The sequence below is a fragment of the Tenrec ecaudatus genome, chromosome 13 (assembly GCF_050624435.1).
Source record: "Tenrec ecaudatus isolate mTenEca1 chromosome 13, mTenEca1.hap1, whole genome shotgun sequence".
NCBI lineage: Eukaryota > Metazoa > Chordata > Mammalia > Afrosoricida > Tenrecidae > Tenrec > Tenrec ecaudatus.
The window spans coordinates 95,826,273-95,837,767 of NC_134542.1; the positions used below are offsets into that span (position 1 = coordinate 95,826,273).

Genomic DNA, 11,495 nt, shown 5'->3' on the forward strand with positions numbered 1-11,495 from the left:
AAAACATCACCACGGGAGAGGGAGGCAGTATAAATGTTCCACTCTTCTCAGGTTCTGGAATGTGATTTCCCAGCAGTAACCCTAATAAATAACCAAGTGATCTTAAACAGCCCTTAGGCATACTTTTTAATGAAGTAATTCAAAAACTCATGATTCTTATATCATATAAAGAAGAGTTATTTATAATGAAGAAAAATTAGAACCCACGTTATGTCCAACAACAGGGGAATGGATAAATATTTACAGCATTGCCATCAGCTGTAATATTTCATAGAGTATTTACTGAATTAGAAAAATACTGGATAAGACTATACTTTCAGGGATCATTTCTATAGTGAGAAAAATACTGGAAAATACCACAAAATAAGAACAATTTATAAAATTATATTCTAATCTTATTAGAGATGTTATTGTGTATCTATGTTAGAAATTACAAAAACAAAACAATGCCATCAAGTTGTTGCCAACTCACAGCAACTCTGTAGGACAGCATAGCACTGCACCGGTGGGCTTCCAAGACTTTCATTCTTTATCGGACTTGAAAGTCCCACCGTTCTCCTTCGGAGTGGCTGGTGGTTTCAAACTGCTGACATTGAAATTAGCCCCACACCTAACCACGATGCAATCAGGTCTTCTGGTTAAAAATTATTAGCAAGTGAGCAAAAATATTAATGATATCTCCATTTAAGTTGAGGCGTCTCTGACATATTTCCCCTGAGCCTTTTCATTTCAGCAGTTCCCAAACTTTATACAAGGAATTGCTTCAATACTCTGCAGTTAAATTCATCATCATAAAAAGTTTCTAAATAATAAAAAGTAGAACCTCATCTAATACAATAGCGAGGCCAGGGGCTCTTTTCTAACTTCACAATAAGTGCCCGGTTGTCTTTCTTCTCAAGGAGGCCTTTGTGACAGATTCCTTTTGTGGTCATTGCTGTTACAAACTTCAGAGAGGACTCCAGTCACAGGCCTCCTTTCCACAGCAGAATGAAACAATTCTACTTCGCATTCAAAATTGGTACTGTGTTCGAAACCATGTTTGCAGCCCCATGTCAACCCATTTAACAAAGGCTCTTTTTCTTTGACCTTTGAGGAGCCAACTCCTCCCTACTTGAGTACCTTCTGGCCTAAGAGCACAGTGAGGTAAGTGTTGTTCTGCTAATATCAAGGTAGGCAGTTCAAACCAACCAGCCAGGCTACAGGAGAAATACATGCCAGTCTGCTCCCATCAAGACAGCCTCTCAGAAACACAAGTCTGTCCTATAGGGTCACCGGGAGTTACCATTGACGAGATGGCAGTTGATTTGGGGTTTCAACTTGAGGATCTCATCTTGTGGCACTATATTAGAAGTCCTGCTGCTATTAATAAAAAGTTCACAAGTCAATTATTTAAAATTATTATTTAAAAAGTAGACTCTCGTGCCTTTATTTCTGCTAGTCTGAGCTCCACTGAAACCTGCCCACTTTGGCTGGCCTTTTTAATATTGGAAATACTGGTTACGTACTTCCAACATGACAGTAACACACGAGATAATATAGTATGAAAATCTGGCAGAAAAGCAGTTAAAATTTGCTGGTAGAGCTTCCTTTTCACTGCTTCTTGTTGAAAAATATAGAGAGAATTTCCAAGACTGGAATCTCATTCAAATATGTTTTAGAATGTGGAAGTGTTCTCCTTTATTAAATCCTCACAGTAAGTATTCATCCCAATTCGTGTGACTCCAAGTGGCCCCTCAGCTACATAGACATAGAAACATGGCATTAGTCATATATATTGACTTAAATACACAATATGTGATTCATTGAGTTGATCAGCAGAGACAAACGTGGCAGTCTGCTTCTGTAAGTTCTTACAGCCTTGAAAACCCATGGTCCCTGACTCTGTCCTGTAGTGTTGCTATGAGTCAGAATGAACTTGACAGTTGTTTGGCTTGGTTTGGGTGTCCACTAGACTGACATGGAGGAGGGATGTGAACATTAATACCCACGTACTTAGCCCTTATCTCAATTTTGAAATCTGCTACGTGATTTAAGCTCAAGTTCAAGATTTTTACTCTGAGTCATCTCCATAGAAATTACCAGGTCTGGCTTCAAGCAGGAGCCTGAAGAAATGTCTTCTTATGGTCTGTTGGCCATTTCAGAACTTGGAAATGTAATGGTCAATTCATTAGAAAGAAACATCTGGAAAAAAAAAGAAAGAAATTACCGGGTCACTCACGAACCTAAATTGTAAACCTGGACATCATTTGTGGCTTGATTTTCCTCTTCTCTACTATTAATAATAACAACTATTCAGTCCGTTGATTGATTATCCCTTTGCTCTTTGATCCTTTCACTTTTCTCAAGCTTGTCTTCTGGTGTCTTAGTCCAGGCTACCATCATCTGTCCTCTGGACTACACTTACCAGACTCCTAATAGAGCTTCCCATACTGAAAATCTACAGTCTTTTTTTTTGCCAATCCACCCTCCATTTTTCAGATGGGTTTAATCCATAAAACCTTAATATTATTCATTCATCTGTCAATTTGTCATACCGTGGTTGTCATACTTGTTTGTTGATAGGATGCTGGAAGATATGCCACCAGTATTTCAAGTACAAGACAAGTCACCAAGTGTGAACAGGCTTCTTTGAATTCCATACTAATATTATGAAGAATTAAGACCTGATTATCCACTATGAAACTTAGCTAATGTTAACTTATATAACACATACTCACAGAAATACTGTGCAAGATCATTAGAGCTGGTAGATGACTGTTAGTCTGGGTAAACTAGAGAAACAAATCAGGGACACACATATGAGTATAAGAAACAGATCTACATACAAGAGCAATTAAACATTGAGAAAACATCCAGCCCAGTCCAGAAAAAGTCCTAAAGTCTGATATTAGTCCATATGTCTGATACCAATCTATAAAGTCCTCTTCAGACTCACGCAACACATGCAATGATGCCTCACGTAGACGATCACAGGCCAGTGGGTAGAAAGTCTTTGGATCCAGTGGTATTGGAAACATCTCAGCACTGGCAGAGGTCTCTGCATTGTTTCTCCAGCACCCAAGGCTGCATCAGGGTGGGTCCATGTGACTTATCAGCTTCTATGTCTCTCAGGGTGTGAACAGAGAGTCTCCCACCTCCAAGGAGGAAATACTGGAATTCCCAGAATTCTTAGGGGAAGGCTAGGCCCACACAGAAGCCTCATTGGCGATGACCTGATTGACAGGCTAGACACCACCCCTACATGCTTAAAGCTTAAACTTAAACTTACAATTAACTACCACAATGAGCCTCCTAATGTAAGACAGTCAACATCCACATGGGTGAAACAATGGATTGAAGCCAAACAACAATTATGAAGACAGTGCAGGCCAGGTAACTTTCATTGTGTTCTACATGGGGTCAGTATGAGTACAAGCTGACATCAGTTGACTTCAACAATATTACTATACCATTAGAAGAGCACTGGATTCCCAAAATGATTTTGCTTCAATTTCTTTCTCCAATATCATCTTTCTCCATGTAACACACCATGTCCCTTCACTTGTGCCCTGATTCCCACTGCTCTCAAAGTCCTTGCATACTTCTAAACCCTGGCCTCTGCTGTTGCTCTTCCTTCTGGGTAAAACTCTCCTCCTCTTTCTCTCCAGATGCCCACTCCACTTTCTTTAAGCAGATCGTCTCTAACTGACTTCCACTAATTTTTTATTTCCCTAACCCTAACCCTACTACCTCCCACTTATCACAGAGGTCCAAGAGTCCCGTATTCCTTTAGACTTTGGAAGGTGCCCTAAGTATATGTTTTTATTACTTCATTTATCTCTACCTTATTTTGTCCTGTAAAAGTATAATTATTATGCAATTATGTATTTTTATTCCACAAAATAACTGCGTGTAAGGGATAGAAAACTATTTGTTATATTTCATATGTATTTTCAGTTCTAAGGATATACTTCTTAAGCAGTAGTTATTTAACATTTCACTGCATTAATAAATTTAAGAAGAAATAGCATTACTCATACTTTACAGAATAAACATAGAAGGAGCTTTTTTTAGTTTTTAGCTTCTGCAATGTAAGGCCATTTTCACTAATTAAATATTCTATATATTGGATTTTCATGAGATGATGTAAATGGCTAAGAATTTATACTGCTTATCATGGATCATATTTTGTTTTAATTGAGAAGTATATGTCAAAAAGCGTTGCTGCAAAACCATATAAATCTTTATTAAACAAAAATAAAAATGTAAAACTTGTCTCTTGACATATCTTTCATCCATGTCTATTTACTTCGGAATGTGGTACTTCTATCTCTCTAACACTTCCCATAAATTTTTGCACCCTTCCGTTTATATCATCCATGTCAAAATTGCAATTTTGGCCTCCTTGTGAGACACACATAATACTCCTTTTCCATAGTCCTTGATTTGGGGGAGCAAAACAAAGCATGAAGAGGCAAGGTAGGGGTTACAGAACAGAAAGGGTAAGATTTCCCAACCAAATTATCACTCTGGATAATCTTGAAGGTTAAGCAGGTTCATTTTCCTGTTGGGGGAAAAAGAAATTCTTGGTACAACTCTCCTGAATGTTTTTTCACTAATGCAGATTTCAGTTTTCTTAAAACTCCTTTATAATAACCATCCGTGATTGTGTTGTATCTTTTGAGAAAAACTATCAACAGTACCCCTGAGAATCTCACAAAACAGTCTCCATAATCATCTGACCTCAGTCCTGCGGCTTTGACTTTCACTGACCCAGCGGATCCTCGTGGATGCCACTGTGTTGATCCATGGATGCCCTCAGAATCATACTGGTAAATTTTGTTTACAATCAGTTCCATAAAATCTTATTAATTAATGTTGTTCTTTCTTAAAATACTGATTGAAAAGGGGATCTTCATGCAGCACTTGGCATCCATTGAGCTAAAAGTTTATTGAGACTAAGATAGTCACTTAAAATTAAAAATATAAAATGTGAGCTTCATTAGCTAGCTCATCAATGGAAATTCTATGGTCTTCTTCTACCAGTCTGTAGACTTCAAACACAATTCCTTCCTTCGTCAATGTTGACAGTCTTTCCTCTCTTTCCTTATCTCTGAGGTCTTCCCTACCTCCTTAAGATGCTTAATTCATCTAAAAACTAATGTTTAATGGTGGTATCATTTTTATAAATGTGTGGAAAAACTTCAGTAATTGGGAAGCTGTCCATTTGAGTTCTGTTTAAAACTGGATATCAGTCCTGGCATCCAACAAATTTTTAATGGAACAAAAAATATCCTTTTTTATAGCACAAATGAGACAAAACAAGTGTTATTACTGAAAAAGCTTGTTTGCAGGCACTCACTGATTACAGAGAGTTGTTTAAACATGCTGTTCACAATAAATCTGTGCATGTATGACCTAAGAGAGCAACATTGGATTAAGTTTCGGGCTGTTAACCAAAGGGTCTGCTGTGTGGACCTCTGAGATGTTCCATGAGAGAATGTTTAGGCAGTAGGTGTCTGTTGAGTTTAAAACCTTTTAAACTTTTTGGAGTAATTCTATTATTTTATCCCACAGGATTACTATGAATTTGCTGGCTAAAATCCTTGATCTTCATCAGCAAGTACTTCAAGTCCTCTTCACTTTGAGTAAGCAAGGTTGTGTCATCTGTGTATCACAGGTTATTAATAAGTATTCCTCCAACCCTGATGCCACATTATTCTTCATATAAGCCAGCTTCTATGACTGTTTCCTCAGCATACAAATTGAATAAGTATGTGAGTGAGTGGATACAACACTGAAACACACCTTTCCTTAAGTCACGCAATATTCCCTTGTTCTGTTCACACATGTACAAGTTCTGCATGAGCACAATGAAGAAATTTCATTTCCAATTTTCTCAAGGCTATCTGTAGGATAGCCACATGATCAAGTGCCTTTTCCTAGTCAATAAAACACAAGTAAACATCTTTCTGGTAGTCTCGCATTTCAGTCAAGATCCATATGATGTCAACAGTGATATTCCTTGTTCCATGTTCTCTTCTGAATCTAGACTGCACCTCTGACTTTTCAATGTATATTTCAAGGTAGAGCTGCAACCATTGCTGAATGCGCTTTGAAAAATTCTATTTGCATATGATCTTAAAGATATTGTTCTATAACTCTGTTGGGTCACCTTTCTTTGGAACAGGTGCAAATATGGATCTCAGTTGACCCAACTAACTGTCTTTCAAATTTCTTGGAATAGACAAGTGAATGCTACCAGTGTTTCATCAGTTTGTTGAAACATTTCAATTGGTATTCCATCAATTCCTAGAGCCTTGTTTTTGGCTAATGTTTCCAATGAAGCTTAAATTTTTCCTTCACTATCACTTTTTCTTGTTCATATTCTACCTCCTGAAATAGTTGAATGTTGACTACTGTAGTTTCCTGTCCATCTTCTTTGGCTGCTTCCTCAATCCTTCAATGTTTTGGCCATAGAATCTTTAAATATTAAAAATAGAGGGTTGAATTTATTCTTCTTTTATTTCAGTTTAAGATATGTTGAGTGTGTTCCTTTTTTCATTTTCTAACTCCAGGTCTTTGCAGATTTCATTGTCACAGCTAACTTTGTCTTCTCCAGCTCTACTTTGAAATTGTCTATTTGTTGACTTCATCATTTCTCACATTTGTTTTAGCTACTTTATAATTAAGAGCAAGTTTCATAGTCTCTTCGGATATCCACTGTGACCTTTACTTTGTTTCCTGTCTTTTTTATTTTTCAAAACCATTCTATTGGGATTTAGTACAGATATCATATCATTCTATGGTTCAATCACATGAAACAGTATTGTAAAATTACTACCATAATCAGTTTCAAAACAATCTTTTCCTTCCTGAACTCCTTTACATAATCTCCCCTTTACCCCTGCCTCCACCACCGCCACGGTACACCCATCACCCCCAAAACCCTTATTCTACTTGCTGCCCCTCTGCATTCATCAATCCTGGGTTACATATACTTGAAAACAGAAAAAACATAGGACAAAAATTCAAGAGGGTGGCCTCCAATGACATAACACATCTTAGATAAACCCCACTATAAACAAACAAACAAAAATGCAGAGAATGTTGAAAACCAGATCAGGTCTAATGTGCATCAGAGAAGGATCCCATGAAAAGGTTTCAAGCAATCAAATCAGGTTTATCCTTTTGATGTACTAGAGTCATCTCTCCAATGCCGTCTGTTGCGTAACCACTTTCCTCCCACCCCTCTTTTGTGGATAGAGGAAAATCAGCAGAAGCTTAGTTCCTCTGTAGTTGCCACAAATGTCTCTTAGGCTCCCATAGCCTTTTGATGACCAGATTCTCACATATTTGCTTTCTCGATGTATGATGTTCTTGCGCCATCCCACAGCTCATTGGGTCTTCTGTCAATAGTCGTCACACTTTCAAATCTTTTCTTGAGGTGTTCTCAAAATTCAGCTTAAATAGAATCAAGATCATATTTTGACTCTTTTGAACTTGTTTACATTTTCTCTACGTTCAACCTGAATTTAGAAATGAGTATTTAATGGTCTGCTCCACAGTCAGCCCCTGGCCTCATTTTAGCTGCTATTGATTTTCTCCACTATCTCTTCCTACAGATGTGGTCAACTTTATGTTTGTGTATTTCATCTGGAGAAGGCCAAGTATATATTTGCCATTTGTGTTGATGGCAAGGGGCACTTGCAATGAAGAATTCACTGGTCCGACAAAATGCCATAAAGCAATCTCCAGCCTCATTCCTATCACGGCAATTATATTTTCCAACTAGCTTTCCTTTCTCTTTGTATCCAAGTGTTGCATTCCAATCGGTCATAATCATCAATTTGTATTGATTGCTTGCTTCATAAATATCGGACTGAAGACATTGCTAAAATTGTTCAATTTCTGCTTCACAAGCTTTAGTGGTTCGTGCATAAATTTGAATAATAATTGTATTGACTGAATTTTGTTATATGCAGGTAAATCTTATCCTATCACAGACACCTTTTTTTTCATAGACAACTTTATAATTCAAGACATACCTTGAAATGTCCTTTTTGATGATGAATGTGAACAACATCCCTTGTGAATCATTCTTAGCATAGTAATCCATATACTTTTCTGATTCAGAATGGCCAGTAACAGTCCATGGTTTCTTGAGTGGTATCCCAAGGGCAGTTGGGAGGGAATGAGGAACAGATAACAATACATACAAGAAAGAAGAAATGGTTTGTGGAGGTTATTGTACAACTCTTTTTTTTTAATATGAGTGAACTCTTGAATTGTATGACATGTGAATTATACGCCAATGAAATTGTCCACTCAGTGGTGTTAACAAACCCAGGGATGAGGGAAAAACAAGTGATCCAAATCGGTGGTGAGGAGGGTGTAGGAGGCCTGGTAGGATGTGATCAAGAGTAATGTAACCAAGAGAAATTACTGAAACCCAAATGAAGGCTTAGCATGAAAGTGGGACAAGCGGAAAGTCAAAGGAAATAGAGGAAAGAGCTAGAAGGCAAAGGGCATTATCAAAGTCTAAATGAAGGCATGTACATATGTAAATATATTTATATATGAGAATGGGTAAATAGATCTATGTTCATATATTTATATGTTTAGTATTAAGGTAGCAGATGGACAGTGGGCCTCCACTTACTTACTCCCTCAATGCAAGAATACTTTGTTCTATTAAACTGGCATCTCCTGATGCTCACCTTCCTGACATAATCACTGAAGACAAAGCGGGTGAATAAGCAAATGTGGTGAAGAAAGCTGATGGTACCCAGCTATCAAAACATATAGCATCTGAGGTCTTAAAGGCTTGAAGGTAAACAAGTGGTCATCTAGCTCAACAAAGCCCACATGGAAGAAGCACACCAGACTACATGATCATGAGGTGCCAAAGGGATCAGTTATCAGGCATCAAAGAATGAAAAATCATATCATTGTGTGCCCACCTCCCTGATACGTTCGCTGAAGACAAATGAGTGCATAAGCAAATGTGATAAAAAAGCTGATGGTGCCCGGCTATTACACGATATAGCATCTGGGATCTTAAGGGCTTGGAGGTAAACAAGTGGCCATCTAATTGAGAAGCAACAAAGCCCATTGGAAGAAGCACACCAGGCTGTGCTATCACGAGGTGTCGAAGGGATCAGGTATCTGGCATCATCAGAACAAAAAAAGGATATCATTGTGAATGAGGGGTGGGTTCAGAGTGGAGACCCAAAGCCCATTTGTAGGCTACTGGACATCTCCTTACAAAGGGTCTCGAGGAGGAGATGAGCCAGTCAGGGTGCAATGTAACAACGATGAAAGATACAACTTTCCTCTAGTTCCTAAATGCTTCCTCCCCGCCCCCAGCTCCACCCGACACTATCATGATCCCAGTTCTACCTTACAAATCTGGCTAGCCCACAGGATGTACACTGGTACAGATAGGAACTGGAAACACAGGGAATCCAGGGCAGATGAGCCCTTCAGGACCAGTGGTGAGAGTGGTGACACCGGGAGGGTAGAGGGAAGGTAGAGTGGAAAGGGGGAACCGATTACAAGGATCTACATATAACCTCCTCCCTGGGGGATGGAGAACAGAAAAGTAGATGAAGGGAGACGTCAGACAGGTCAAGATATGACAAAATAATAGTTTATAAATTATCAAGGGTTCATGAGGGAGGGAGAGTGGGGAGGGAGGGGAAAAATGAGGACCTGATGCCAGGGGCTTAAGTGGAGAGCAAATGTTTTGAGAATGATGAGGGCAATGAATGTGCAAATGTGCTTTACACAATTGATGTATGTATGGATTGTGATAAGAGTTGTATGAGCCCCTAATAAAATGATTAAAAAAACTGTCCACTCAGTCTCCCCAAAATATGACCATTTCAGATCAGTAACACCTAGAATGTAGATCTTTTGCATTCCATTTCATTTTTAATAACTTCCAACTATCCTAAATTGACACAGACACACCCCTCATTTTGAGCTGTGCCCATCAGCAAATGAAGGTCTTGAATGCTTTACTTATTAAGGCTTTGTTCCATCCATGTCATTATGGTCGACTCTTCTTTGATGTAGTCATCTGAGATTTTGGCTAACCTGAACATAAAAGATGGCCATTTCTCATGCTGGCAGTTGATGCTGACTATAGCCAAGGATCTTATCTGAACTATCAACTGGAGTATCTTTAGGCAGCTGCCAAACCAGAGTAAAGTAGATTTTAACCAATAAAATACTCCCATATGAAGAAAGTTGCATGGCTTTTTTGGATTAAAGTTGGCTGTCACTTAGCATTACCAGTTTAATCTTGATCAAAAGAAAGGATACCTAGACTCTCCTGTCCATGGGCATAAGGTCATAAGCTGTGCACATATTTAAATCATCGTGTATTGTTATTCCAATCCCACACTCGCTGTTATTTTCATTATTTAAGGAAGAGTGGTAGACGATGGAGTAGCTCAGAACATGCCTGGCATTGGCTCTCTACCCTTATGGCATATGCCCTAAACCCAGATCCTCATCCTTCTATTTTATCCCAGCATTCCTTTCAATTGCTTTTATTCATATTCTGAAAAATGAATGTAAAGGTGGCATACAAACATTTAAATATGTCTTATCTCAATTCTTTACCAAATTAACTTATATCATTTGCTCAAATATGATATCCTTTGTATGGACTTAAAGCATAGTTCAGCCAATTATATTTAAAACTTCTTATTCCCCCCAAATATCTGCCAAGTGCCTTTTAAATTATTAACTAAATCATTTGTGAATTGATTTCTTATTTCAAACAAGCTGTTGGTTTAGGTCTCTTAATTAAATATTTTATATTGTGGGGTAGTTGCATGATCTGTCATCAATTTGATACTCTTAAGATTGAAGGGTGGAGCTAACATGCCAATCAGGTTGCAGTTTGATGACCTCATTTGGAGGGGATAAGGAGATACATAGCTTTCTGGAGGCGGGACACACACACCCCTGGGGAGACATCCCTGTTGATAAGACACATTGAGCTAGACTAGAGCCCTGGAGCTGAAGGAGCCACATGGAGACCCCTGCCAGCACTGAGATGCTTCCACTGCCACTAGAGCCACATGACTTTCCACCCGCTGGCCTGTGATCTTCCTGCATTTGTCATCATTGCATGTGTTTCATGAGTCTGAAGAGAAATGTATAGATTGGTATCAGACATACGGGCTAATATCAGCCTTATGGACTTGATATGGACGGGGCTGGGTTGTTTTGTCAATATTCAATTGCTCTTGTATATAAAGTTCCTGCATATAAAGCTCTTTCTTATACTTATATGAGTGTCTATTGATTTGTTTCTCTAGTATACCTGACTAGCACATGTTGGGAGCTAGTAGAATTCAGGTCTTATTGTTGACTAGTGTTTTCTGATATTTGGGTAAACTAGACATTTCCTGAGTACTATGAAGAATCATGATAATACAATTCATCACTTGATAATACAGAACAATGATTTAAACAAAGCTTAAGATCAATTGATAGAA

General features: G+C 38.3%; 1 non-coding gene across 1 annotated transcript; it reads left to right on the forward strand.

Annotated features, from left to right (window-relative positions):
• The first annotated feature begins 2,049 nt into the window (after window positions 1-2,049).
• Window positions 2,050-2,183, forward strand: LOC142425229 (small nucleolar RNA SNORA2/SNORA34 family). The gene has a single exon (XR_012779579.1). It is a non-coding gene; the product is annotated as a small nucleolar RNA SNORA2/SNORA34 family (small nucleolar RNA).
• The last annotated feature ends 9,312 nt before the right edge of the window (window positions 2,184-11,495 follow it).